Here is a 23,774-nt window from a genome sequence, read left to right as displayed (position 1 = left end):
TCTCCACGATTCCGCTAGCTGGCTCTTGTGTGAGGCTCCTCCACTGTTTCGCTAGCTGAGTCTTATGTGAGGCTCCTCCACGGTTCCGCTAGCTGGCTCTTGTGTGAGGCTCATCCACGGTTCCGCTAGCTGGCTCTTGTGTGAGGCTCCTCCACGGTTCCGCTAGCTGGCTCTTGTGTGAGGCTCCTCCACTGTTTCGCTAGCTGAGTCTTGTGTGAGGCTCCTCCACGAATCCACAAGCTGGCTCTTGTGTGAGGCTCCTCCTCGGTTCCGCTGGCTGGCTCTTGTGTGAGGGTCCTCCACTGTTCCGCTAGCTGAGTCCTGCGCGAGGCTTCTCCACGATTCCGCTAGCTGGCTCTTGTGTGAGGCTCCTCAACGGTTACGCTAGCTCGCTCTTGTGTGAGGATCCTCCACTGGTCCGCTAGCTGGCTCTTGTGTAAGTCTCCTACACGTTTCCGCTAGCTGGCTCTTGTGTAAGGCTCCTCATCGGTTCCGCTAGCTGGCTCTTGTGTGAGGCTCCTCCACGGTTCCGATAGCTGGCTCTTGTGTGAGGCTCCTCCACTATTCCGGTACCTCAGTCTTGTGTGAGGCTCCTCCATTGTTCCGCTAGCTGAGTCTTGTGTGAGTCTCCTCCACGGTTCCGCTAGCTGGCTCTTGTGTGAGGCTCCTCCACGGTTCCGCTAGCAGGCTCTTGTGTAAGGCTCCTCCACGGTTCCGCTAGCAGGCTCTTGTGTAAGGCTCTTCCACTGTTCCGCTAGGTGGCTCTTGTGTAAGGCTCCTCCACGGTTCCGCTAGCAGGCTCTTGTGTAAGGCTCCTCCACGGTTCCGCTAGCAGGCTCTTGTGTAAAGCTCCTCCACTGTTCCGCAAGCTGAGTCCTGTGTGAGGCTCCTCCACGTTTCCGCTAGCTGGCTCTTGTGTGAGGCTCCTCCACAGTTCCGCTAGCTGGCTCTTGTGTGAGGCTCCTCCACGGTTCCGCTAGCTGGCTCTTGTGTGAGGCTCCTCCACTGTTTCGCTAGCTGAGTGTTGTGTGTGTCTACTCTACGATTCCGCTAGCTGGCTCTTGTGTGATGCTCCTCCACGGTTCCGCTATCTGGCTCTTGTGTGAGGCTCCTCCACTGTTCCGCTAGCTGAGTCCTGTGTGAGGCTTCTCCACGATTCCGCTAGCTGGCTCTTGTGTGAGTCTCCTCCACGGTTCCGCTAGCTGGCTCTTGTGAGAGGCTCCTCTACTGTTCCGCTAGCTGGCTCTTGTGTGAGGCTCCTCCACGGTTCCGCTAACAGAGTCCTGTGTGAGGCTCCTCCACGGTTCCGCTAGCTGGCTCTTGTGTGAGGCTCCTCCAGTGTTCCGCTAGCTGGCTCTTGTATGAGGCTCCTCCACTGTTCCGCTACCTCAGTCTTGTGAGAGTCTCCTCCACTCTTCCGCTAGCTGGCTCCTGTGTAAGGCTCCTCCACTATTCCGCTACCTCAGTCTTGTGTGAGGCTCCTCCACTGTTCCGCTAGCTGAAACTGTGTGAGTCTCCTCCAAGGTTCCGCTAGCTGGCTCTTGTGTGAGGCTCCTCCAAGGATCCGCTAGCAGGCTCTTGTGTAAGGCTCCTCCACTGTTCCGCTAGGTGGCTCTTGTGTAAGGCTCCTCCACGGTTCAGCTAGCAGGCACTTGTGTAAGGCTCCTCCACGGTTCCGCTAGCAGGCCCTTGTGTAAAGCTCCTCCACTGTTCCGCTAGCTGAGTCCTGTGTGAGGCTCCTCCACGGTTCCCCTAGCTGGCTCTTGTGTGAGGCTCCTCCACGGTTCCGCTAGCTGGCTCTTGTGTGAGGCTCCTCCACTGTTTCGCTAGCTGAGTCTTGTGTGAGGCTCCTCCACGATTCCGCTAGCTGGCTCTTGTGTGAGGCTCCTCCACGGTTCCGCTAGCTGGCTCTTGTGTGAGGCTCTTCCACTGTTCCGCTAGCTGAGTCCTGTGTGAGGCTTCTCCACGATTCCGCTAGCTGGCTCTTGTGTGAGGCTCCTCCACTGTTTCGCTAGCTGAGTCTTATGTGAGGCTCCTCCACGGTTCCGCTAGCTGGCTCTTGTGTGAGGCTCATCCACGGTTCCGCTAGCTGGCTCTTGTGTGAGGCTCCTCCACGGTTCCGCTAGCTGGCTCTTGTGTGAGGCTCCTCCACTGTTTCGCTAGCTGAGTCTTGTGTGAGGCTCCTCCACGAATCCACAAGCTGGCTCTTGTGTGAGGCTCCTCCTCGGTTCCGCTGGCTGGCTCTTGTGTGAGGGTCCTCCACTGTTCCGCTAGCTGAGTCCTGCGCTAGGCTTCTCCACGATTCCGCTAGCTGGCTCTTGTGTGAGGCTCCTCAACGGTTACGCTAGCTCGCTCTTGTGTGAGGATCCTCCACTGTTCCGCTAGCTGGCTCTTGTGTAAGTCTCCTACACGTTTCCGCTAGCTGGCTCTTGTGTAAGGCTCCTCCACGGTTCCGCTAGCTGGCTCTTGTGTGAGGCTCCTCCACGGTTCCGATAGCTGGCTCTTGTGTGAGGCTCCTCCACTATTCCGGTACCTCAGTCTTGTGTGAGGCTCCTCCATTGTTCCGCTAGCTGAGTCTTGTGTGAGTCTCCTCCACGGTTCCGCTAGCTGGCTCTTGTGTGAGGCTCCTCCACGGTTCCGCTAGCAGGCTCTTGTGTAAGGCTCCTCCACGGTTCCGCTAGCAGGCTCTTGTGTAAGGCTCTTCCACTGTTCCGCTAGGTGGCTCTTGTGTAAGGCTCCTCCACGGTTCCGCTAGCAGGCTCTTGTGTAAGGCTCCTCCACGGTTCCGCTAGCAGGCTCTTGTGTAGAGCTCCTCCACTGTTCCGTAAGCTGAGTCCTGTGTGAGGCTCCTCCACGTTTCCGCTAGCTGGCTCTTGTGTGAGGCTCCTCCACAGTTCCGCTAGCTGGCTCTTGTGTGAGGCTCCTCCACGGTTCCGCTAGCTGGCTCTTGTGTGAGGCTCCTCCACTGTTTCGGTAGCTGAGTGTTGTGTGTGTCTACTCTACGATTCCGCTAGCTGGCTCTTGTGTGATGCTCCTCCACGGTTCCGCTATCTGGCTCTTGTGTGAGGCTCCTCCACTGTTCCGCTAGCTGAGTCCTGTGTGAGGCTTCTACACGATTCCGCTAGCTGGCTCTTGTGTGAGTCTCCTCCACGGTCCCGCTAGCTGGCTCTTGTGAGAGGCTCCACTACTGTTCCGCTAGCTGGCTCTTGTGTAAGGCTCCTACACGGTTCCGCTAGCTGGCCCTTGTGTAAGGCTCCACCAGTGTTCCGCTAGCTGAATCATGTGTGAGGCTCCTCCACGATTCCGCTAGCTGGCTCTTGTGTGAGTCTCCTCCACGGTTCCGCCAGCAGGCTCTTGTGTGAGGCTCCTCCACGGTTCCGCTAGCTGAGTCCTGTGTGAGGCTCCTCCACGGTTCCGCTAGCTGGCTCTTGTGTGAGGCTCCTCCAGTGTTCCGCTAGCTGAGTCATGTGTGGGGCTCCTCAACGGTTCCGCTACCTGGTTCTTGTGTGAGGCTCCTCCACTATTCCGCTTCCTTAGTCTTGTGTGAGGCTCCTCCACGGTTCCGCTAGCTGGCACTTGTGTGAGGCTCCTCCACTGTTCCGCTACCTCAGTCTTGTGTGAGGCTCTTGCACTGTTCCGCTACCTCAGTCTTGTGTGAGGCAACTCCTCGGTTTCGCTACCTCAGTCTTGTGTGAGTCTCCTCCACGGTTCCGCTAGCTGGCTCTTGTGTGAGGCTCCTCCACTGTTTCGCTAGCTGAGTCTTGTGTGAGGCTCCTCCACGATTCCGCTAGCTGGCCCTTGTGTGAGGCTCCTCCACGGTTCCGCTAGCTGGCTCTTGTGTGAGGCCCCTCCACTGTTCCTCTAGCTGAGTCCTGTGTGAGGCTTCTCCACGATTCCGCCAGCTGGCTCTTGTGTGAGTCTCCTCCACGGTTCCGCTAGCTGGCTCTTGTGTGAGGCTCCTCCACTGTTCCGCTAGCTGGCTCTTGTGTAAGGCTCCTACACGGTTCCGCTAGCTGGCTCTTGTGTAAGGCTCCTCCACGGTTCCGCTAGCTGGCTCTTGTGTAAGGCTCCTCCACGGTTCCGCTAGCTGGCTCATGTGTGAGGCTCCTCCATGGTTCCGCTAGCTGAGTCTTGTGAGAGTCTCCTCCACGGTTCCGTTAGCTGAGTCTTGTGTGAGGCTCCTCCACGGTTAAGGTAGCTGGTCCTTGTGTGAGTCTCCTCCACTGTTCCGCTAGCTGAGTCGTGTGTGAGGCTCCTCCACGGTTCCGCTAGCTGGCTCTTGTGTGAGGCTCCTCCACTATTCCTCTACCTTAGTCTTGTGTGAGGCTCCTCCAAGGTTCCGCTAGGTGGCTCTTGTGTGAGGTTTGTCCACTGTTCCGCTACCTCAGTCTTGTGTGAGGTTCCTCCACTGTTCCGCAACCTCAGTCTTGTGTGAGGCTCCTCCACGGTTCCGCTACCTCAGACTTGTGTGAGGCTCCTCCACTGTTCCGCTAGCTGGCTCTTGTATGAGGCTCCTCCACTGTTCCGCTACCTCAGTCTTGTGAGAGTCTCCTCCACTCTTCCGCTAGCTGGCTCCTGTGTAAGGCTCCTCCACTATTCCGCTACCTCAGTCTTGTGTGAGGCTCCTCCACTGTTCCGCTAGCTGAAACTGTGTGAGTCTCCTCCAAGGTTCCGCTAGCTGGCTCTTGTGTGAGGCTCCTCCAAGGATCCGCTAGCAGGCTCTTGTGTAACGCTCCTCCACTGTTCCGCTAGGTGGCTCTTGTGTAAGGCTCCTCCACGGTTCAGCTAGCAGGCACTTGTGTAAGGCTCCTCCACGGTTCCGCTAGCAGGCCCTTGTGTAAAGCTCCTCCACTGTTCCGCTAGCTGAGTCCTGTGTGAGGCTCCTCCACGGTTCCGCTAGCTGGCTCTTGTGTGAGGCTCCTCCACGGTTCCGCTAGCTGGCTCTTGTGTGAGGCTCCTCCAATGTTTCGCTAGCTGAGTGAGGCTCCTCCACGATTCCGCTAGCTGGCTCTTGTGTGAGGCTCCTCCACGGTTCCGCTAGCTGGCTCTTGTGTGAGGCTCTTCCACTGTTCCGCTAGCTGAGTCCTGTGTGAGGCTTCTCCACGATTCCGCTAGCTGGCTCTTGTGTGAGGCTCCTCCACTGTTTCGCTAGCTGAGTCTTATGTGAGGCTCCTCCACGGTTCCGCTAGCTGGCTCTTGTGTGAGGCTCATCCACGGTTCCGCTAGCTGGCTCTTGTGTGAGGCTCCTCCACGGTTCCGCTAGCTGGCTCTTGTGTGAGGCTCCTCCACTGTTTCGCTAGCTGAGTCTTGTGTGAGGCTCCTCCACGAATCCACAAGCTGGCTCTTGTGTGAGGCTCCTCCTCGGTTCCGCTGGCTGGCTCTTGTGTGAGGGTCCTCCACTGTTCCGCTAGCTGAGTCCTGCGCGAGGCTTCTCCACGATTCCGCTAGCTGGCTCTTGTGTGAGGCTCCTCAACGGTTACGCTAGCTCGCTCTTGTGTGAGGATCCTCCACTGGTCCGCTAGCTGGCTCTTGTGTAAGTCTCCTACACGTTTCCGCTAGCTGGCTCTTGTGTAAGGCTCCTCATCGGTTCCGCTAGCTGGCTCTTGTGTGAGGCTCCTCCACGGTTCCGATAGCTGGCTCTTGTGTGAGGCTCCTCCACTATTCCGGTACCTCAGTCTTGTGTGAGGCTCCTCCATTGTTCCGGTAGCTGAGTCTTGTGTGAGTCTCCTCCACGGTTCCGCTAGCTGGCTCTTGTGTGAGGCTCCTCCACGGTTCCGCTAGCAGGCTCTTGTGTAAGGCTCCTCCACGGTTCCGCTAGCAGGCTCTTGTGTAAGGCTCTTCCACTGTTCCGCTAGGTGGCTCTTGTGTAAGGCTCCTCCACGGTTCCGCTAGCAGGCTCTTGTGTAAGGCTCCTCCACGGTTCCGCTAGCAGGCTCTTGTGTAAAGCTCCTCCACTGTTCCGCAAGCTGAGTCCTGTGTGAGGCTCCTCCACGTTTCCGCTAGCTGGCTCTTGTGTGAGGCTCCTCCACAGTTCCGCTAGCTGGCTCTTGTGTGAGGCTCCTCCACGGTTCCGCTAGCTGGCTCTTGTGTGAGGCTCCTCCACTGTTTCGGTAGCTGAGTGTTGTGTGTGTCTACTCTACGATTCCGCTAGCTGGCTCTTGTGTGATGCTCCTCCACGGTTCCGCTATCTGGCTCTTGTGTGAGGCTCCTCCACTGTTCCGCTAGCTGAGTCCTGTGTGAGGCTTCTCCACGATTCCGCTAGCTGGCTCTTGTGTGAGTCTCCTCCACGGTTCCGCTAGCTGGCTCTTGTGAGAGGCTCCTCTACTGTTCCGCTAGCTGGCTCTTGTGTAAGGCTCCTACACGGTTCCGCTAGCTGGCCGTTGTGTAAGGCTCCACCAGTGTTCCGCTAGCTGAATCATGTGTGAGGCTCCTCCACGATTCCGCTAGCTGGCTCTTGTGTGAGTCTCCTCCACGGTTCCGCCAGCAGGCTCTTGTGTGAGGCTCCTCCACGGTTCCGCTAGCTGAGTCCTGTGTGAGGCTCCTCCACGGTTCCGCTAGCTGGCTCTTGTGTGAGGCTCCTCCAGTGTTCCGCTAGCTGAGTCATGTGTGGGGCTCCTCAACGGTTCCGCTACCTGGTTCTTGTGTGAGGCTCCTCCACTATTCCGCTTCCTTAGTCTTGTGTGAGGCTCCTCCACGGTTCCGCTAGCTGGCACTTGTGTGAGGCTCCTCCACTGTTCCGCTACCTCAGTCTTGTGTGAGGCTCTTGCACTGTTCCGCTACCTCAGTCTTGTGTGAGGCAACTCCACGGTTTCGCTACCTCAGTCTTGTGTGAGTCTCCTCCACGGTTCCGCTAGCTGGCTCTTGTGTGAGGCTCCTCCACTGTTTCGCTAGCTGAGTCTTGTGTGAGGCTCCTCCACGATTCCGCTAGCTGGCTCTTGTGTGAGGCTCCTCCACGGTTCCGCTAGCTGGCTCTTGTGTGAGGCCCCTCCACTGTTCCTCTAGCTGAGTCCTGTGTGAGGCTTCTCCACGATTCCGCCAGCTGACTCTTGTGTGAGTCTCCTCCACGGTTCCGCTAGCTGGCTCTTGTGTGAGGCTCCTCCACTGTTCCGCTAGCTGGCTCTTGTGTAAGGCTCCTACACGGTTCCGCTAGCTGGCTCTTGTGTAAGGCTCCTCCACGGTTCCGCTAGCTGGCTCTTGTGTAAGGCTCCTCCACGGTTCCGCTAGCTGGCTCATGTGTGAGGCTCCTCCATGGTTCCGCTAGCTGAGTCTTGTGAGAGTCTCCTCCACGGTTCCGTTAGCTGAGTCTTGTGTGAGGCTCCTCCACGGTTAAGCTAGCTGGTCCTTGTGTGAGTCTCCTCCACTGTTCCGCTAGCTGAGTCGTGTGTGAGGCTCCTCCACTATTCCTCTACCTTAGTCTTGTGTGAGGCTCCTCCAAGGTTCCGCTAGGTGGCTCTTGTGTGAGGTTTGTCCACTGTTCCGCTACCTCAGTCTTGTGTGAGGTTCCTCCACTGTTCCGCTACCTCAGTCTTGTGTGAGGCTCCTCCACGGTTCCGCTACCTCAGACTTGTGTGAGGCTCCTCCACTGTTCCGCTAGCTGGCTCTTGTATGAGGCTCCTCCACTGTTCCGCTACCTCAGTCTTGTGAGAGTCTCCTCCACTCTTCCGCTACCTGGCTCCTGTGTAAGGCTCCTCCACTATTCCGCTACCTCAGTCTTGTGTGAGGCTCCTCCACTGTTCCGCTAGCTGAAACTGTGTGAGTCTCCTCCAAGGTTCCGCTAGCTGGCTCTTGTGTGAGGCTCCTCCAAGGATCCGCTAGCAGGCTCTTGTGTAACGCTCCTCCACTGTTCCGCTAGGTGGCTCTTGTGTAAGGCTCCTCCACGGTTCAGCTAGCAGGCACTTGTGTAAGGCTCCTCCACGGTTCCGCTAGCAGGCCCTTGTGTAAAGCTCCTCCACTGTTCCGCTAGCTGAGTCCTGTGTGAGGCTCCTCCACGGTTCCGCTAGCTGGCTCTTGTGTGAGGCTCCTCCACGGTTCCGCTAGCTGGCTCTTGTGTGAGGCTCCTCCACTGTTTCGCTAGCTGAGTGTGGCTCCTCCACGATTCCGCTAGCTGGCTCTTGTGTGAGGCTCCTCCACGGTTCCGCTAGCTGGCTCTTGTGTGAGGCTCTTCCACTGTTCCGCTAGCTGAGTCCTGTGTGAGGCTTCTCCACGATTCCGCTAGCTGGCTCTTGTGTGAGGCTCCTCCACTGTTTCGCTAGCTGAGTCTTATGTGAGGCTCCTCCACGGTTCCGCTAGCTGGCTCTTGTGTGAGGCTCATCCACGGTTCCGCTAGCTGGCTCTTGTGTGAGGCTCCTCCACGGTTCCGCTAGCTGGCTCTTGTGTGAGGCTCCTCCACTGTTTCGCTAGCTGAGTCTTGTGTGAGGCTCCTCCACGGATCCACAAGCTGGCTCTTGTGTGAGGCTCCTCCTCGGTTCCGCTGGCTGGCTCTTGTGTGAGGTTCCTCCACTGTTCCGCTAGCTGAGTCCTGCGCGAGGCTTCTCCACGATTCCGCTAGCTGGCTCTTGTGTGAGGCTCCTCAACGGTTACGCTAGCTCGCTCTTGTGTGAGGATCCTCCACTGTTCCGCTAGCTGGCTCTTGTGTAAGTCTCCTACACGTTTCCGCTAGCTGGCTCTTGTGTAAGGCTCCTCCACGGTTCCGCTAGCTGGCTCTTGTGTGAGGCTCCTCCACGGTTCCGATAGCTGGCTCTTGTGTGAGGCTCCTCCACTATTCCGGTACCTCAGTCTTGTGTGAGGCTCCTCCATTGTTCCGCTAGCTGAGTCTTGTGTGAGTCTCCTCCACGGTTCCGCTAGCTGGCTCTTGTGTGAGGCTCCTCCACGGTTCCGCTAGCAGGCTCTTGTGTAAGGCTCCTCCACGGTTCCGCTAGCAGGCTCTTGTGTAAGGCTCTTCCACTGTTCCGCTAGGTGGCTCTTGTGTAAGGCTCCTCCACGGTTCCGCTAGCAGGCTCTTGTGTAAGGCTCCTCCACGGTTCCGCTAGCAGGCTCTTGTGTAAAGCTCCTCCACTGTTCCGCAAGCTGAGTCCTGTGTGAGGCTCCTCCACGTTTCCGCTAGCTGGCTCTTGTGTGAGGCTCCTCCACAGTTCCGCTAGCTGGCTCTTGTGTGAGGCTCCTCCACGGTTCCGCTAGCTGGCTCTTGTGTGAGGCTCCTCCACTGTTTCGCTAGCTGAGTGTTGTGTGTGTCTACTCTACGATTCCGCTAGCTGGCTCTTGTGTGATGCTCCTCCACGGTTCCGCTATCTGGCTCTTGTGTGAGGCTCCTCCACTGTTCCGCTAGCTGAGTCCTGTGTGAGGCTTCTCCACGATTCCGCTAGCTGGCTCTTGTGTGAGTCTCCTCCACGGTTCCGCTAGCTGGCTCTTGTGAGAGGCTCCTCTACTGTTCCGCTAGCTGGCTCTTGTGTAAGGCTCCAACACGGTTCCGCTAGCTGGCCCTTGTGTAAGGCTCCACCAGTGTTCCGCTAGCTGAATCATGTGTGAGGCTCCTCCACGATTCCGCTAGATGGCTCTTGTGTGAGTCTCCTCCACGGTTCCGCTAGCAGGCTCTTGTGTGAGGCTCCTCCACGGTTCCGCTAACAGAGTCCTGTGTGAGGCTCCTCCACGGTTCCGCTAGCTGGCTCTTGTGTGAGGCTCCTCCAGTGTTCCGCTAGCTGAGTCATGTGTGAGGCTCCTCAACGGTTCCGCTACCTGGTTCTTGTGTGAGGCTCCTCCACTATTCCGCTTCCTTAGTCTTGTGTGAGGCTCCACCACGGTTCCGCTAGCTGGCACTTGTGTGAGGCTCCTCCACTGTTCCGCTACCTCAGTCTTGTGTGAGGCTCTTGCACTGTTCCGCTACCTCAGTCTTGTGTGAGGCAACTCCACGGTTTCGCTACCTCAGTCTTGTGTGAGTCTCCTCCACTGTTCAGCTAGCTGGCTCTTGTGCAAGGCTCCTCCACTGTTCCGCTAGCAGGCTCTTGTGTGAGGCTCCTCCACGGTTCCGCCAGCAGGCTCTTGTGTAAGGCTCCTCCACTGTTCCGCTAGCAGGCTCTTGTGTGAGGCTCCTCCACTATTCCGCTACCTCAGTCTTGTGTGAGGCTCCTCCACTGTTCAGCTAGCTGAGTCTTGTGTGAGTCTCCTCCACGGTTCCGCTAGTTTTCTCTTGTGTGAGGCTCCTCAACGGTTCCGCTAGCTGGCTCTTGTGTGAGGCTCCTCCACGGTTCCGCTAGCTGTCTCTTGTGTGAGGCTCCTCCACGCTTCCGCTAGCTGGCTCTTGTGTGAAGCTCCTCCACTGTTTCGCTAGCTGAGACTTGTGTGAGGATCCTCCACGATTCCGCTAGCTGGCTCTTGTGTGAGGCTCCTCCACGGTTCCGCTAGCTGCCTCATGTGTGAGGCTCCTCAACGGTTCCGCTAGCTGGCTCTTGTGTGAGGATCTTCTACGGTTCCGCTAGCTGGCTCTTGTGTGAGGCTCCTCCACGGTTCCGCGAGCTGACTCTTGTGTGAGGCTCCTCCACTCTTTAGCTAGCTGAGTCTTGTGTGAGGCTCCTCCACGATTCCGCTAGCTGGCTCTTGTTTGAGGCTCCTCCACGGTTCCGCTAGCTGACTCTTGTGTGAGGCTCCTCCACTGTTCCGCTAGCTGAGTCCTGTGTGAGGCTTCTCCACGATTCCGCTAGCTGGCTCTTGTGTGAGGCTCCTCCACGTTTCCGCTAGCTGGCTCTTGTGTGAGGCTCCTCCACTGTTCCGCTAGCTGGCGCTTGTGTAAGTCTCCTACACGGTTCCGCTAGTTGGCTCTTGTGTAAGACTCCTCCACGGTTCCGCTAGCTGGCTCTTGTGTGAGGCTCCTCCACGGTTCCGCTAGCTGGCACTTGTGTGAGGCTCCTCCACTATTCCGCTACCTCAGTCTTGTGTGAGGCTCCTCCACTGTTCCGCTAGCTGGGTCTTGTGTGAGGCTCCTCCACGGTTCCGCTAGCAGGCTCTTGTGTAAGGCTCCTCCACGGTTCCGCTAGAAGGCTCTTGTGTAAGGCTCCTTCACTGTTCCGCTAGGTGGCTCTTGTGTAAGGCTCCTCCACGGTTCCGCTAGCAGGCTCTTGTGTAAGGCTCCTCCACGGTTCCGCTAGCAGGCTCTTGTGTAAAGCACCTCCACTGTTCCGCTAGCTGAGTCCTGTGTGAGGCTCCTCCACGATTCCGCTAGCTGGCTCTTGTGTGAGGCTCCTCCACGGTTCCGATAGCTGGCTCTTGTGTGAGGCTCCTCCAGTGTTCCGCTAGCTGAGTCATGTGTGGGGCTCCTCAACGGTTCCGCTACCTGGTTCTTGTGTGAGGCTCCTCCACTATTCCGCTTCCTTAGTCTTGTGTGAGGCTCCTCCACGGTTCCGCTAGCTGGCACTTGTGTGAGGCTCCTCCACTGTTCCGCTACCTCAGTCTTGTGTGAGGCTCTTGCACTGTTCCGCTACCTCAGTCTTGTGTGAGGCAACTCCACGGTTTCGCTACCTCAGTCTTGTGTGAGTCTCCTCCACGGTTCCGCTAGCTGGCTCTTGTGTGAGGCTCCTCCACTGTTTCGCTAGCTGAGTCTTGTGTGAGGCTCCTCCACGATTCCGCTAGCTGGCCCTTGTGTGAGGCTCCTCCACGGTTCCGCTAGCTGGCTCTTGTGTGAGGCCCCTCCACTGTTCCTCTAGCTGAGTCCTGTGTGAGGCTTCTCCACGATTCCGCCAGCTGGCTCTTGTGTGAGTCTCCTCCACGGTTCCGCTAGCTGGCTCTTGTGTGAGGCTCCTCCACTGTTCCGCTAGCTGGCTCTTGTGTAAGGCTCCTACACGGTTCCGCTAGCTGGCTCTTGTGTAAGGCTCCTCCACGGTTCCGCTAGCTGGCTCATGTGTAAGGCTCCTCCACGGTTCCGCTAGCTGGCTCATGTGTGAGGCTCCTCCATGGTTCCGCTAGCTGAGTCTTGTGAGAGTCTCCTCCACGGTTCCGTTAGCTGAGTCTTGTGTGAGGCTCCTCCACGGTTAAGGTAGCTGGTCCTTGTGTGAGTCTCCTCCACTGTTCCGCTAGCTGAGTCGTGTGTGAGGCTCCTCCACGGTTCCGCTAGCTGGCTCTTGTGTGAGGCTCCTCCACTATTCCTCTACCTTAGTCTTGTGTGAGGCTCCTCCAAGGTTCCGCTAGGTGGCTCTTGTGTGAGGTTTGTCCACTGTTCCGCTACCTCAGTCTTGTGTGAGGTTCCTCCACTGTTCCGCAACCTCAGTCTTGTGTGAGGCTCCTCCACGGTTCCGCTACCTCAGACTTGTGTGAGGCTCCTCCACTGTTCCGCTAGCTGGCTCTTGTATGAGGCTCCTCCACTGTTCCGCTACCTCAGTCTTGTGAGAGTCTCCTCCACTCTTCCGCTGGCTGGCTCCTGTGTAAGGCTCCTCCACTATTCCGCTACCTCAGTCTTGTGTGAGGCTCCTCCACTGTTCCGCTAGCTGAAACTGTGTGAGTCTCCTCCAAGGTTCCGCTAGCTGGCTCTTGTGTGAGGCTCCTCCAAGGATCCGCTAGCAGGCTCTTGTGTAACGCTCCTCCACTGTTCCGCTAGGTGGCTCTTGTGTAAGGCTCCTCCACGGTTCAGCTAGCAGGCACTTGTGTAAGGCTCCTCCACGGTTCCGCTAGCAGGCCCTTGTGTAAAGCTCCTCCACTGTTCCGCTAGCTGAGTCCTGTGTGAGGCTCCTCCACGGTTCCGCTAGCTGGCTCTTGTGTGAGGCTCCTCCACGGTTCCGCTAGCTGGCTCTTGTGTGAGGCTCCTCCACTGTTTCGCTAGCTGAGTGAGGCTCCTCCACGATTCCGCTAGCTGGCTCTTGTGTGAGGCTCCTCCACGGTTCCGCTAGCTGGCTCTTGTGTGAGGCTCTTCCACTGTTCCGCTAGCTGAGTCCTGTGTGAGGCTTCTCCACGATTCCGCTAGCTGGCTCTTGTGTGAGGCTCCTCCACTGTTTCGCTAGCTGAGTCTTATGTGAGGCTCCTCCACGGTTCCGCTAGCTGGCTCTTGTGTGAGGCTCATCCACGGTTCCGCTAGCTGGCTCTTGTGTGAGGCTCCTCCACGGTTCCGCTAGCTGGCTCTTGTGTGAGGCTCCTCCACTGTTTCGCTAGCTGAGTCTTGTGTGAGGCTCCTCCACGAATCCACAAGCTGGCTCTTGTGTGAGGCTCCTCCTCGGTTCCGCTGGCTGGCTCTTGTGTGAGGGTCCTCCACTGTTCCGCTAGCTGAGTCCTGCGCGAGGCTTCTCCACGATTCCGCTAGCTGGCTCTTGTGTGAGGCTCCTCAACGGTTACGCTAGCTCGCTCTTGTGTGAGGATCCTCCACTGGTCCGCTAGCTGGCTCTTGTGTAAGTCTCCTACACGTTTCCGCTAGCTGGCTCTTGTGTAAGGCTCCTCCACGGTTCCGCTAGCTGGCTCTTGTGTGAGGCTCCTCCACGGTTCCGATAGCTGGCTCTTGTGTGAGGCTCCTCCACTATTCCGGTACCTCAGTCTTGTGTGAGGCTCCTCCATTGTTCCGGTAGCTGAGTCTTGTGTGAGTCTCCTCCACGGTTCCGCTAGCTGGCTCTTGTGTGAGGCTCCTCCACGGTTCCGCTAGCAGGCTCTTGTGTAAGGCTCCTCCACGGTTCCGCTAGCAGGCTCTTGTGTAAGGCTCTTCCACTGTTCCGCTAGGTGGCTCTTGTGTAAGGCTCCTCCACGGTTCCGCTAGCAGGCTCTTGTGTAAGGCTCCTCCACGGTTCCGCTAGCAGGCTCTTGTGTAAAGCTCCTCCACTGTTCCGCAAGCTGAGTCCTGTGTGAGGCTCCTCCACGTTTCCGCTAGCTGGCTCTTGTGTGAGGCTCCTCCACAGTTCCGCTAGCTGGCTCTTGTGTGAGGCTCCTCCACGGTTCCGCTAGCTGGCTCTTGTGTGAGGCTCCTCCACTGTTTCGGTAGCTGAGTGTTGTGTGTGTCTACTCTACGATTCCGCTAGCTGGCTCTTGTGTGATGCTCCTCCACGGTTCCGCTATCTGGCTCTTGTGTGAGGCTCCTCCACTGTTCCGCTAGCTGAGTCCTGTGTGAGGCTTCTCCACGATTCCGCTAGCTGGCTCTTGTGTGAGTCTCCTCCACGGTTCCGCTAGCTGGCTCTTGTGAGAGGCTCCTCTACTGTTCCGCTAGCTGGCTCTTGTGTAAGGCTCCTACACGGTTCCGCTAGCTGGCCCTTGTGTAAGGCTCCACCAGTGTTCCGCTAGCTGAATCATGTGTGAGGCTCCTCCACGATTCCGCTAGCTGGCTCTTGTGTGAGTCTCCTCCACGGTTCCGCCAGCAGGCTCTTGTGTGAGGCTCCTCCACGGTTCCGCTAGCTGAGTCCTGTGTGAGGCTCCTCCACGGTTCCGCTAGCTGGCTCTTGTGTGAGGCTCCTCCAGTGTTCCGCTAGCTGAGTCATGTGTGGGGCTCCTCAACGGTTCCGCTACCTGGTTCTTGTGTGAGGCTCCTCCACTATTCCGCTTCCTTAGTCTTGTGTGAGGCTCCTCCACGGTTCCGCTAGCTGGCACTTGTGTGAGGCTCCTCCACTGTTCCGCTACCTCAGTCTTGTGTGAGGCTCTTGCACTGTTCCGCTACCTCAGTCTTGTGTGAGGCAACTCCACGGTTTCGCTACCTCAGTCTTGTGTGAGTCTCCTCCACGGTTCCGCTAGCTGGCTCTTGTGTGAGGCTCCTCCACTGTTTCGCTAGCTGAGTCTTGTGTGAGGCTCCTCCACGATTCCGCTAGCTGGCTCTTGTGTGAGGCTCCTCCACGGTTCCGCTAGCTGGCTCTTGTGTGAGGCCCCTCCACTGTTCCTCTAGCTGAGTCCTGTGTGAGGCTTCTCCACGATTCCGCCAGCTGACTCTTGTGTGAGTCTCCTCCACGGTTCCGCTAGCTGGCTCTTGTGTGAGGCTCCTCCACTGTTCCGCTAGCTGGCTCTTGTGTAAGGCTCCTACACGGTTCCGCTAGCTGGCTCTTGTGTAAGGCTCCTCCACGGTTCCGCTAGCTGGCTCTTGTGTAAGGCTCCTCCACGGTTCCGCTAGCTGGCTCATGTGTGAGGCTCCTCCATGGTTCCGCTAGCTGAGTCTTGTGAGAGTCTCCTCCACGGTTCCGTTAGCTGAGTCTTGTGTGAGGCTCCTCCACGGTTAAGCTAGCTGGTCCTTGTGTGAGTCTCCTCCACTGTTCCGCTAGCTGAGTCGTGTGTGAGGCTCCTCCACTATTCCTCTACCTTAGTCTTGTGTGAGGCTCCTCCAAGGTTCCGCTAGGTGGCTCTTGTGTGAGGTTTGTCCACTGTTCCGCTACCTCAGTCTTGTGTGAGGTTCCTCCACTGTTCCGCTACCTCAGTCTTGTGTGAGGCTCCTCCACGGTTCCGCTACCTCAGACTTGTGTGAGGCTCCTCCACTGTTCCGCTAGCTGGCTCTTGTATGAGGCTCCTCCACTGTTCCGCTACCTCAGTCTTGTGAGAGTCTCCTCCACTCTTCCGCTACCTGGCTCCTGTGTAAGGCTCCTCCACTATTCCGCTACCTCAGTCTTGTGTGAGGCTCCTCCACTGTTCCGCTAGCTGAAACTGTGTGAGTCTCCTCCAAGGTTCCGCTAGCTGGCTCTTGTGTGAGGCTCCTACAAGGATCCGCTAGCAGGCTCTTGTGTAACGCTCCTCCACTGTTCCGCTAGGTGGCTCTTGTGTAAGGCTCCTCCACGGTTCAGCTAGCAGGCACTTGTGTAAGGCTCCTCCACGGTTCCGCTAGCAGGCCCTTGTGTAAAGCTCCTCCACTGTTCCGCTAGCTGAGTCCTGTGTGAGGCTCCTCCACGGTTCCGCTAGCTGGCTCTTGTGTGAGGCTCCTCCACGGTTCCGCTAGCTGGCTCTTGTGTGAGGCTCCTCCACTGTTTCGCTAGCTGAGTGAGGCTCCTCCACGTTTCCGCTAGCTGGCTCTTGTGTGAGGCTCCTCCACGGTTCCGCTAGCTGGCTCTTGTGTGAGGCTCTTCCACTGTTCCGCTAGCTGAGTCCTGTGTGAGGCTTCTCCACGATTCCGCTAGCTGGCTCTTGTGTGAGGCTCCTCCACTGTTTCGCTAGCTGAGTCTTATGTGAGGCTCCTCCACGGTTCCGCTAGCTGGCTCTTGTGTGAGGCTCATCCACGGTTCCGCTAGCTGGCTCTTGTGTGAGGCTCCTCCACGGTTCCGCTAGCTGGCTCTTGTGTGAGGCTCCTCCACTGTTTCGCTAGCTGAGTCTTGTGTGAGGCTCCTCCACGGATCCACAAGCTGGCTCTTGTTTGAGGCTCCTCCTCGGTTCCGCTGCCTGGCTCTTGTGTGAGGTTCCTCCACTGTTCCGCTAGCTGAGTCCTGCGCGAGGCTTCTCCACGATTCCGCTAGCTGGCTCTTGTGTGAGGCTCCTCAACGGTTACGCTAGCTCGCTCTTGTGTGAGGATCCTCCACTGTTCCGCTAGCTGGCTCTTGTGTAAGTCTCCTACACGTTTCCGCTAGCTGGCTCTTGTGTAAGGCTCCTCCACGGTTCCGCTAGCTGGCTCTTGTGTGAGGCTCCTCCACGGTTCCGATAGCTGGCTCTTGTGTGAGGCTCCTCCACTATTCCGGTACCTCAGTCTTGTGTGAGGCTCCTCCATTGTTCCGCTAGCTGAGTCTTGTGTGAGTCTCCTCCACGGTTCCGCTAGCTGGCTCTTGTGTGAGGCTCCTCCACGGTTCCGCTAGCAGGCTCTTGTGTAAGGCTCCTCCACGGTTCCGCTAGCAGGCTCTTGTGTAAGGCTCTTCCACTGTTCCGCTAGGTGGCTCTTGTGTAAGGCTCCTCCACGGTTCCGCTAGCAGGCTCTTGTGTAAGGCTCCTCCACGGTTCCGCTAGCAGGCTCTTGTGTAAAGCTCCTCCACTGTTCCGCAAGCTGAGTCCTGTGTGAGGCTCCTCCACGTTTCCGCTAGCTGGCTCTTGTGTGAGGCTCCTCCACAGTTCCGCTAGCTGGCTCTTGTGTGAGGCTCCTCCACGGTTCCGCTAGCTGGCTCTTGTGTGAGGCTCCTCCACTGTTTCGCTAGCTGAGTGTTGTGTGTGTCTACTCTACGATTCCGCTAGCTGGCTCTTGTGTGATGCTCCTCCACGGTTCCGCTATCTGGCTCTTGTGTGAGGCTCCTCCACTGTTCCGCTAGCTGAGTCCTGTGTGAGGCTTCTCCACGATTCCGCTAGCTGGCTCTTGTGTGAGTCTCCTCCACGGTTCCGCTAGCTGGCTCTTGTGAGAGGCTCCTCTACTGTTCCGCTAGCTGGCTCTTGTGTAAGGCTCCAACACGGTTCCGCTAGCTGGCCCTTGTGTAAGGCTCCACCAGTGTTCCGCTAGCTGAATCATGTGTGAGGCTCCTCCACGATTCCGCTAGATGGCTCTTGTGTGAGTCTCCTCCACGGTTCCGCTAGCAGGCTCTTGTGTGAGGCTCCTCCACGGTTCCGCTAACAGAGTCCTGTGTGAGGCTCCTCCACGGTTCCGCTAGCTGGCTCTTGTGTGAGGCTCCTCCAGTGTTCCGCTAGCTGAGTCATGTGTGAGGCTCCTCAACGGTTCCGCTACCTGGTTCTTGTGTGAGGCTCCTCCACTATTCCGCTTCCTTAGTCTTGTGTGAGGCTCCACCACGGTTCCGCTAGCTGGCACTTGTGTGAGGCTCCTCCACTGTTCCGCTACCTCAGTCTTGTGTGAGGCTCTTGCACTGTTCCGCTACCTCAGTCTTGTGTGAGGCAACTCCACGGTTTCGCTACCTCAGTCTTGTGTGAGTCTCTTCCACTGTTCAGCTAGCTGGCTCTTGTGCAAGGCTCCTCCACTGTTCCGCTAGCAGGCTCTTGTGTGAGGCTCCTCCACGGTTCCGCTAGCAGGCTCTTGTGTAAGGCTCCTCCACTGTTCCGCTAGCAGGCTCTTGTGTGAGGCTCCTCCACTATTCCGCTACCTCAGTCTTGTGTGAGGCTCCTCCACTGTTCAGCTAGCTGAGTCTTGTGTGAGTCTCCTCCACGGTTCCGCTAGTTTTCTCTTGTGTGAGGCTCCTCAACGGTTCCGCTAGCTGGCTCTTGTGTGAGGCTCCTCCACGGTTCCGCTAGCTGTCTCTTGTGTGAGGCTCCTCCACGCTTCCGCTAGCTGGCTCTTGTGTGAAGCTCCTCCACTGTTTCGCTAGCTGAGACTTGTGTGAGGATCCTCCACGATTCCGCTAGCTGGCTCTTGTGTGAGGCTCCTCCACGGTTCCGCTAGCTGCCTCATGTGTGAGGCTCCTCAACGGTTCCGCTAGCTGGCTCTTGTGTGAGGATCTTCTACGGTTCCGCTAGCTGGCTCTTGTGTGAGGCTCCTCCACGGTTCCGCGAGCTGACTCTTGTGTGAGGCTCCTCCACTCTTTAGCTAGCTGAGTCTTGTGTGAGGCTCCTCCACGATTCCGCTAGCTGGCTCTTGTTTGAGGCTCCTCCACGGTTCCGCTAGCTGACTCTTGTGTGAGGCTCCTCCACTGTTCCGCTAGCTGAGTCCTGTGTGAGGCTTCTCCACGATTCCGCTAGCTGGCTCTTGTGTGAGGCTCCTCCACGGTTCCGCTAGCTGGCTCTTGTGTGAGGCTCCTCCACTGTTCCGCTAGCTGGCGCTTGTGTAAGTCTCCTACACGGTTCCGCTAGTTGGCTCTTGTGTAAGACTCCTCCACGGTTCCGCTAGCTGGCTCTTGTGTGAGGCTCCTTCACGGTTCCGCTAGCTGGCACTTGTGTGAGGCTCCTCCACTATTCCGCTACCTCAGTCTTGTGTGAGGCTCCTCCACTGTTCCGCTAGCTGGGTCTTGTGTGAGGCTCCTCCACGGTTCCGCTAGCAGGCTCTTGTGTAAGGCTCCTCCACGGTTCCGCTAGAAGGCTCTTGTGTAAGGCTCCTTCACTGTTCCGCTAGGTGGCTCTTGTGTAAGGCTCCTCCACGGTTCCGCTAGCAGGCTCTTGTGTAAGGCTCCTCCACGGTTCCGCTAGCAGGCTCTTGTGTAAAGCACCTCCACTGTTCCGCTAGCTGAGTCCTGTGTGAGGCTCCTCCACGATTCCGCTAGCTGGCTCTTGTGTGAGGCTCCTCCACGGTTCCGATAGCTGGCTCTTGTGTGAGGCTCCTCCACGATTCCACTAGCTCAATCTTGTGTGAGCTTCCTCCACGATTCCGCTAGCTGGCTCTTGTGTGAGGCTCATGCACGGTTCCGCTAGTTGAGTCTTGTGTGAGGTACCTCCCAGGTTCCGCTACCTGGCTCTTGTGTGAGGCTCCTCCACGGTTCCGCTAGCTCAGCCTTGTGTGAGGGTCCTCCCAGGTTCCGCTAGCTGGCTCTTGTGTGAGGCTCCTCACGGTTCCGTTAGCTGGCTCTTGTGTGAGGCACCTCCACGGTTCCGCTAGCTGGCTCTTGTGTGAGGCTCCTCCACGGTTCCGCTAGCTGGCTCTTGTGTGAGGCTCCTCCACGGTTCCGCTAGTCGAGTCTTGTGTGAGGTATCTCACAGATTCCGCTAGCTGGCTCTTGTGTGAGGCTCCTCCACGGTTCCGCTAGCTGGCTCTTGTGTGCGGCTAATCCAATGTTCCGCTAGCTGAGTCCTGTGTGAGGCTCCTCCACGGTTCCGCTAGCTGGCTCTTGTGTGAGGCTCCTCCACGGTTCCGCTAGCTGGCTCTTGTGTGAGGCTCCTCCACGTTTCCGCTAGCTGGCTCTTGTGTGAGGCTCCTCCATTTTTTCGCTAGCTGAGTCTTGTGTGAGGTTCCTCCACGATTCCGCTAGCTGGCTCTTGTGTGAGGCTCCTCCACGGTTCCGCTAGCTGGCTCTATTGTGAGGCTCCTCCACTGTTCCGCTAGCTGAGTCCAGTGTGAGGCTTCTCCACGATTCCGCTAGCTGGCTCTTGTGTGAGGCTCCTCCACGGTTCCGCTAGCTGGCTCTTGTGTGAAGCTCCACCACTGTTCCGCTAGCTGGCTCTTGTGTAAGGCTCCTACACGGTTCCGCTAGCTGGCTCTTGTGTAAGGCTCCTCCACGATTCCGCTAGCTTGCTCTTGTGTAAGACTCCTCCACGGTTCCGCTAGCTGGCTCATGTGTGAGGCTCCTCCACGGTTCCGCTAGCTGAGTCTTGTGTGAGTCTCCTCCACGGTTCCGCTAGCTGAGTCTTGTGTTACGCTCCTCCACGGTTCCGCTAGGTGGCTCATGTGTGAGGCTCCTCCACGGTTCCGCTAGCTGAGTCTTGTGTGAGTCTCCTCCACGGTTCCGCTAGTTCAGTCTTGTGTGAGGCTTCTCCACGATTCCGCTAGCTGGCTCTTGTGTGAGGCTCCTCCACGGTTCCGCTAGCTGGCTCTTGTGTGAGGCTCCTCCACTGTTCCGCTAGCTGGCTCTTGTGTAAGGCTCCTACACGGTTCCGCTAGCTGGCTCTTGTGTAAGGCTCCTCCACGGTTCCGCTAGCTAGCTCTTGTGTGAGGCTCCTCCACGGTTCCGCTAGCTGGCTCTTGTGTGAGGCTCCTCCACTATTCCCCTACCTCAGTCTTGTGTGAGGCTCCTCCACTGTTCAGCTAGCTGAGTCTTGTGTGAGTCTCCTCCACGGTTCCGCCAGCTGGCTCTTGTGTGAGGCTCTTCCACGGTTCCGCTAGCAGGCTCTTTTGTAAGGCTCCTCCACGGTTCCGCTATCTGGCTCTTGTGTGAGGCTCCTCCACTGTTCCGCTAGCTGAGTCCCGTGTGAGGCTTCTACACGATTCCGCTAGCTGGCTCTTGTGTGAGTCTCCTCCACGGTTCCGCTAGCTGGCTCTTGTGAGAGGCTCCACTACTGTTCCGCTAGCTGGCTCTTGTGTAAGGCTCCTACACGGTTCCGCTAGCTGGCCCTTGTGTAAGGCTCCACCAGTGTTCCGCTAGCTGAATCATGTGTGAGGCTCCTCCACGATTCCGCTAGCTGGCTCTTGTGTGAGTCTCCTCCACGGTTCCGCCAGCAGGCTCTTGTGTGAGGCTCCTCCACGGTTCCGCTAGCTGAGTCCTGTGTGAGGCTCCTCCACGGTTCCGCTAGCTGGCTCTTGTGTGAGGCTCCTCCAGTGTTCCGCTAGCTGAGTCATGTGTGGGGCTCCTCAACGGTTCCGCTACCTGGTTCTTGTGTGAGGCTCCTCCACTATTCCGCTTCCTTAGTCTTGTGTGAGGCTCCTCCACGGTTCCGCTAGCTGGCACTTGTGTGAGGCTCCTCCACTGTTCCGCTACCTCAGTCTTGTGTGAGGCTCTTGCACTGTTCCGCTACCTCAGTCTTGTGTGAGGCAACTCCACGGTTTCGCTACCTCAGTCTTGTGTGAGTCTCCTCCACGGTTCCGCTAGCTGGCTCTTGTGTGAGGCTCCTCCACTGTTTCGCTAGCTGAGTCTTGTGTGAGGCTCCTCCACGATTCCGCTAGCTGGCCCTTGTGTGAGGCTCCTCCACGGTTCCGCTAGCTGGCTCTTGTGTGAGGCCCCTCCACTGTTCCTCTAGCTGAGTCCTGTGTGAGGCTTCTCCACGATTCCGCCAGCTGGCTCTTGTGTGAGTCTCCTCCTCGGTTCCGCTAGCTGGCTCTTGTGTGAGGCTCCTCCACTGTTCCGCTAGCTGGCTCTTGTGTAAGGCTCCTACACGGTTCCGCTAGCTGGCTCTTGTGTAAGGCTCCTCCACGGTTCCGCTAGCTGGCTCTTGTGTAAGGCTCCTCCACGGTTCCGCTAGCTGGCTCATGTGTGAGGCTCCTCCATGGTTCCGCTAGCTGAGTCTTGTGAGAGTCTCCTCCACGGTTCCGTTAGCTGAGTCTTGTGTGAGGCTCCTCCACGGTTAAGGTAGCTGGTCCTTGTGTGAGTCTCCTCCACTGTTCCGCTAGCTGAGTCGTGTGTGAGGCTCCTCCACGGTTCCGCTAGCTGGCTCTTGTGTGAGGCTCCTCCACTATTCCTCTACCTTAGTCTTGTGTGAGGCTCCTCCAAGGTTCCGCTAGGTGGCTCTTGTGTGAGGTTTGTCCACTGTTCCGCTACCTCAGTCTTGTGTGAGGTTCCTCCACTGTTCCGCAACCTCAGTCTTGTGTGAGGCTCCTCCACGGTTCCGCTACCTCAGACTTGTGTGAGGCTCCTCCACTGTTCCGCTAGCTGGCTCTTGTATGAGGCTCCTCCACTGTTCCGCTACCTCAGTCTTGTGAGAGTCTCCTCCACTCTTCCGCTAGCTGGCTCCTGTGTAAGGCTCCTCCACTATTCCGCTACCTCAGTCTTGTGTGAGGCTCCTCCACTGTTCCGCTAGCTGAAACTGTGTGAGTCTCCTCCAAGGTTCCGCTAGCTGGCTCTTGTGTGAGGCTCCTCCAAGGATCCGCTAGCAGGCTCTTGTGTAACGCTCCTCCACTGTTCCGCTAGGTGGCTCTTGTGTAAGGCTCCTCCACGGTTCAGCTAGCAGGCACTTGTGTAAGGCTCCTCCACGGTTCCGCTAGCAGGCCCTTGTGTAAAGCTCCTCCACTGTTCCGCTAGCTGAGTCCTGTGTGAGGCTCCTCCACGGTTCCGCTAGCTGGCTCTTGTGTGAGGCTCCTCCACGGTTCCGCTAGCTGGCTCTTGTGTGAGGCTCCTCCACTGTTTCGCTAGCTGAGTGAGGCTCCTCCACGATTCCGCTAGCTGGCTCTTGTGTGAGGCTCCTCCACGGTTCCGCTAGCTGGCTCTTGTGTGAGGCTCTTCCACTGTTCCGCTAGCTGAGTCCTGTGTGAGGCTTCTCCACGATTCCGCTAGCTGGCTCTTGTGTGAGGCTCCTCCACTGTTTCGCTAGCTGAGTCTTATGTGAGGCTCCTCCACGGTTCCGCTAGCTGGCTCTTGTGTGAGGCTCATCCACGGTTCCGCTAGCTGGCTCTTCTGTGAGGCTCCTCCACGGTTCCGCTAGCTGGCTCTTGTGTGAGGCTCCTCCACTGTTTCGCTAGCTGAGTCTTGTGTGAGGCTCCTCCACGAATCCACAAGCTGGCTCTTGTGTGAGGCTCCTCCTCGGTTCCGCTGGCTGGCTCTTGTGTGAGGGTCCTCCACTGTTCCGCTAGCTGAGTCCTGCGCGAGGCTTCTCCACGATTCCGCTAGCTGGCTCTTGTGTGAGGCTCCTCAACGGTTACGCTAGCTCGCTCTTGTGTGAGGATCCTCCACTGGTCCGGTAGCTGGCTCTTGTGTAAGTCTCCTACACGTTTCCGCTAGCTGGCTCTTGTGTAAGGCTCCTCCACGGTTCCGCTAGCTGGCTCTTGTGTGAGGCTCCTCCACGGTTCCGATAGCTGGCTCTTGTGTGAGGCTCCTCCACTATTCCGGTACCTCAGTCTTGTGTGAGGCTCCTCCATTGTTCCGGTAGCTGAGTCTTGTGTGAGTCTCCTCCACGGTTCCGCTAGCTGGCTCTTGTGTGAGGCTCCTCCACGGTTCCGCTAGCAGGCTCTTGTGTAAGGCTCCTCCACGGTTCCGCTAGCAGGCTCTTGTGTAAGGCTCTTCCACTGTTCCGCTAGGTGGCTCTTGTGTAAGGCTCCTCCACGGTTCCGCTAGCAGGCTCTTGTGTAAGGCTCCTCCACGGTTCCGCTAGCAGGCTCTTGTGTAAAGCTCCTCCACTGTTCCGTAAGCTGAGTCCTGTGTGAGGCTCCTCCACGTTTCCGCTAGCTGGCTCTTGTGTGAGGCTCCTCCACAGTTCCGCTAGCTGGCTCTTGTGTGAGGCTCCTCCACGGTTCCGCTAGCTGGCTCTTGTGTGAGGCTCCTCCACTGTTTCGGTAGCTGAGTGTTGTGTGTGTCTACTCTACGATTCCGCTAGCTGGCTCTTGTGTGATGCTCCTCCACGGTTCCGCTATCTGGCTC

This window comes from Anabrus simplex, chromosome X (genome assembly GCF_040414725.1).
Source record: "Anabrus simplex isolate iqAnaSimp1 chromosome X, ASM4041472v1, whole genome shotgun sequence".
Lineage (NCBI taxonomy): Eukaryota > Metazoa > Arthropoda > Insecta > Orthoptera > Tettigoniidae > Anabrus > Anabrus simplex.
The sequence above is the reverse complement of the archived record's forward strand: the minus strand, read 5'-3'. Positions refer to the sequence as shown.